The 5,078-nt window shown below is 43.8% G+C and overlaps 1 protein-coding gene across 7 annotated transcripts in view; it reads right to left on the minus strand.

Moving 5' to 3' along the window:
- Rnf152 (ring finger protein 152) overlaps positions 1-5,078 on the minus strand; it is an 84,029-nt gene that overhangs the window by 37,117 nt on the left and 41,834 nt on the right. The window contains exon 1 of one of the 7 annotated variants that reach the window (XM_031379674.1): positions 4,470-4,533. The exons of the other annotated variants lie outside the window; for them this stretch is intronic. The gene's annotated coding sequence lies outside the window, so the exon portion shown is untranslated. Of the gene's footprint in view, positions 1-4,469; positions 4,534-5,078 lie in introns of those variants that run through there. 7 annotated transcript variants of the gene reach the window in all.

The raw sequence follows: 5,078 nt of genomic DNA on the forward strand, positions 1-5,078 counted from the left end.
CCCCCCCCCCACACACACACAAACAAGAGAGAGAGACAGAGAAAGAGACAAAGACAGAGACAGAGCCCTGGCAAGCCAGCACAGGGAGAATAAACTAAAGGCTCGGGCTCTTGCCCAGCATGTGTGAGGTTTTAGTTTAATTCTTAGCACTGGAAAAATAAAAGAAGACTAATACAAAGAACACAGTAGAAAACCCCACAAGACCCCAACCTCAGTCCAGTCGGTGTCTAGTTCTGCCAGAAGTGTACCACATTCGTTTGTTATTCTCTAAACCAGCAATAACACTTAGGACAGGCTTTCCTCCTAAACAATTTGCTGTGAGCAACCCATTGTTCCCTTTCTGAGCCAACACAATGAGGGCAGAATAATTCCACTTTATCAACATTTCCTGAAAGACCCTTTGCACCTCCTTTTCTAACTCACGGTGCTGTTCTCTTAATTGACAGCCGACCACAAACCAGATGACAAAATAAAGCTCATTCTACATTCCTCATGTTCCCAGGGGCCATTCTCTCTGGCAGAGGCTGCTGTCATTGTTTGAACAAACCTGGCCCCTGTCACGAGCTACAGGGGTTGTGTTTCCCTGGAGTCTAGAACCCACAGGAGGTGCTAACTGGCATTTTCCTTCCTTTGTGGCTAAAGGCCAGATGTTCAGCCATGAAGTGCCCCTCACCCATCTCTTTCTGCTTAAACTACACCCTGGACTCTGCATAACAGGAGTGGGTTAAACACATTTCCTTCCAGAGGCCCACATCTGGAGCACAGGCCTAGTCAAGTACTAGCCAATCTGCTCTGAAAGAATTGCAGAGACATCTAGGAAAAAAAAAAGTTTTCAATTCATATGCAATCTGTATCAAAGTCAACTCTTACACACAAACAGAAACGTGCTGGAACACATGCTTGTATGTGTGCAAGTTAGCAAGCATGTATGCACACATACACACAGACATACACCACACATGCAAAAAAGAGTTAACTTTAACTTAGGCCTGTGGTTTACCACAGAACCAGCTGCTTTGGAAAAATCATGCCACAGTTTATCAAAAAATTGAATATAGAATTACCATGTTATTTAGCACTTCCACTGTGGGCACATAGCCAGGAAAGCCAAAAGCAAGACCTTGAAGATATAAATACATGTCAAAGCATATTATTTCTAACAGATAAAATAAGAAAAATCAAAGCATCAGAGACAGATGAACAGATAAGTAAAATGTGGTAATGTCCATAGAAGGAGTACTACTCAGCCTTAAAAAAGAAGGAAATGCCAGCTCCTACTACAATAGAGATAGATCTTGCGGTCGGTGCCCTGAGCAAGCCACTCACAAAAGCACAAGAATCATGTGTGTTTGACCTAAAGGAAAGTAATCCACATAGTCAAAGGGGCATGGCGTGGGGGCACGATGCCCTCATGCTAGTGTCAAGAACTGAAAGGTGGCTTAAGGAGGCAGGCTTTAGTATTTAAGAGGTACAGAGTTTAAATTCTACAAAATGAAAATCAAAAGTTCTGTCAAAATCAAAAATTGTGTCAGTGGATATTTTAACATCAATGAACCATACCGGCAAAATTATTAAAAGCTGGGGCTGGGGAGTAGCTCAGTTGGTAAAGTATTTGTTGCATAAACATGAAGACCTGAGTCCAGAGCTTCCATAGAAACCTAGCTGCTACAATACATGTATAATCATAGCACTGGGTAAGCAGGCACAGGCAGATCCCTGGATCACTCTCTAGCTAGTTTTCCTAGTTGGTGGGCATCAGGCTCAGTGATAGAACATCTCAAAAACTATTAGGTAAAAAGTGATAGAAAGACATGCTCAATGTTGACTTCCAGTCTCTATGCACACGAATTTGAAAATGTGTTGGCACACATACACATCATGGCAACATTCACACAGGCATGTGTGACACATGCAAAAAGTAAAAAGTAGATGAATATAAAGCAAAAACACTGAAATGAAAGGATTTGTATATATTCCAGTGCAAAAAAAAAGAAAACACATTTAAAGCACAAAGCTCAAGACATTGCAAGGCAGTGGCTGCCACTCTCTGCCACAAAAGGGAGTCCTTCATTACTCCAGGCTAAGGAAGAAGTCCATACCTATCCTGTTGCTAATTATTGTTAGTGTAGTACTGGGGTTGTAGGATACTCACAGGAGCATTTTTCAACTATGGGGTAAGATTCCAGACAGGTCAGGGAATCATTCACTTTATGTCACCTACAAAACAACCTAACAGCAGCATGGATGCCTAGGTCATGTCCTTTAAGTCCTCTGTCTCCAGTGAGCACAATAAAACTTTATTTCTCAAGGGAGTTTGTAAAGTGCACTTAATCTAGTTTTGAAAGGCCCTGATGACCTTCAGATATTCACATAGCCTTACAAAAAAACAATGCCTATTTACCTACTCATCCTGGTGACTAACAATTTATATAGAGAAAGTGACACAAGATCCAGACACCAGAGGCCCTTACAGAAGCAAGGAGGCTGGGCTATAGTGACTTTCATGCTCATTTGTAGAGATGATGGCCTGGAGAGTGCTGTATGAATGGGGAAGCACTATTGATCTCACTTGAACTCATCTCTCAAAACAGCAGACCTGTGTCACTCAGCCAGCACACATGCCTGCCACTCAGCTAACTACCATTCACACTGATTGAGCCACACACACAAAACAACAACAACAACAGCAACAATAAAACCCCTCAATCTCTCTCTCAATAAGATGCCGAAGTTTTTAGCTTAGACTCAAAAAGCTTATTTCCTCCATGGCAGGTTCTGAAGGTTCCTCTACATTGCATTGCAAGTGCATTGCAAGTGCCTTAAGACACAGCTGGGTTTATGATAAACCAATCTGCTGACAGAATAAGAGTATAATAGGTTTCTGTGCTCTACCACACCAGCAAACCCATTCTTCTGGGGACTCCTAGAACGGCAGGCAGTACTATCCCTTGAAGAATCTGACCATGAGCCCATTTCAAAGTTTAGACAGTGCACATTGCTACACTCTCAATGTGTGTCCTAAAACACACATGTTGTGGCCTGATCCCTAATACGAAGGAGGGGATGAGGTCAAGAGACTTGAATCTTCTATACAGGTAACAAGGAAGTACTGAGGATTATTGATAATCCCTCCAAGGGAGCCTGTTCATCCCTGCTCATGGTGCAAGGACACATCTAGAAGTCACGGTCTTCGAAGCAGGCTGTGGGCTCTCAGCAGATACAAACCCCCCTTGATCACGGGCTTTTGCCTTCCAAAATCGTGAGGAATACATCTGAGTTGTTTCTAAGCCAACCTGCGGTATTCTGTTACAATAGCCTAATTCTCATTGCTCCAAGGTTCTCTCTTGTCCTTGTCCCTTTTCTAAGTTTTAAAAGTTACCCCTTCTCACATGGACAGACTATCTGCTATGGTAACACGTAATGAAAATCAAAGGTATAGAAGCTATTTATGACCGAACAGTGGGACACTTCCCTCACAGCCGCTTCCGTAGCCTCCAATTCAGACTCCTCGCTGCCTCGTGCCTCTGTTCATTTGCACTTTGGATCTCTGCTCCTGCAGTGAGGACCTTGCTTCTCCTCCTCTTGGGCAGAGAAAATTGGCCACCAGATTTCAGGAGGCAGCCTCATGACATCAGATTGCCCTTTCTTCCCTTTCCCAGGTAGCTCTTTATGCAGTGGTGGTTCCATGTTGTCATGGCCTTCTGTACTGGGCATGTGCATTTGGTATGCTTGTAAAAGCAGCTTCAGGTGCAGGGATAATGATGCTAGCACCTCTTCTTCAAGGTAAGAAAGCTCCCAGATACAATGCATTCCAGAAGCTCTGAAATGCCCAAAAGATCGCCTGACCACAGTCAAGCCCCTTGGAAATTCACAGGTTTGAACTTGAATCTTCTTCTTTTTTTTTATTAGATATTTTCTTTATTTACATTTCAAATGATATCTCCTCTCCTGGTTACCTCTCTGAAAAAATATCAAAAACAAAAACAAAGAACAAACCCTTTCCCCTACCCCCTCCCCCTGCTCCCCACCCTACCCTCTCCCACATCCTGGCCCTGGCATTCCCCTACACTGGGGCATAGAACCATCACAGGACCAAGGGCCTCTCCTCCCATTGATGTCCGGCTAGGCCATCCTTTGCTATACATATGCTGCTGGAGCCTTGAGTCCCACCATGTGTACTCTTTGATTGGTGGTTTAGTCCCTGGGAGCTCTGCAGAGGCTTGAATCTTCTATACAGGTAACAAGGAAGTACTGAGGTAGAGCACTTACTACAGAACCAGAAGCTCTGGGTTCAATTCACCAGTACCACCTACACTGGGATAAAAGCAGACAGACCTATAAAGCAACCTCTACCACTCCAGAGGCAGAAATTGGAGGGTCCAACTTCAAGTACATCCTTCTCCTCACTCAGCTTATGCTACATCAGACCCTGTTTCAGAACACCCAAAGAATTTAAGCCTCCTACTTACTTCAGATGATGCTCTGAGGATAAGGATCAGAGGACAGCACAGCATCTAGCTCAGCATACATGGATGCTCTCACATACCTACTTGTGCAATTTCTTTGCAACTGTGGTAAGGGCAGAAAGAGAAAAAGAGAAGCAAAGAGAAAATGGATTGGGAATATAGCCTGTGTGGCACAGTGTTTATCCAGCATGCATGAAGTCCTGGTCATGATCTCCACAAAAGCTAGGGGAGATGATCCATGCCTGTAAGCCTACCAACTTAGGAGGTAAAGACAGGGGCATTAGACGTCCAAGATAATCCTCAGCTACATGTTATTAGAGGCTATCTAGGACAATGTAAGATGCTGTGTTTTAAGAAGGGGGAAAGGAAAAAAAACAACTAGGGAACAAATCAAATAAAATAGAAAGAAGCAAAGGACTATCAAGGGTTCCATGTGTAACTGCACTGGCTGCACATGCCTGGCCACCTAGTCCAGTTCCTGGTACTCATGGTAGAAGATGAGAATAGACTTCTCAAATTGTCCTCTGACCTATGCACATGTTCTCTCTGCCTCTCTGTCTCTGTGTCTCTCTCTCCCTCCCCCATCTCTCTCTCTCTCTCTCTCTCTCTCTC

The sequence above is a fragment of the Mastomys coucha genome, unplaced genomic scaffold, assembly GCF_008632895.1.
Source record: "Mastomys coucha isolate ucsf_1 unplaced genomic scaffold, UCSF_Mcou_1 pScaffold1, whole genome shotgun sequence".
Lineage (NCBI taxonomy): Eukaryota > Metazoa > Chordata > Mammalia > Rodentia > Muridae > Mastomys > Mastomys coucha.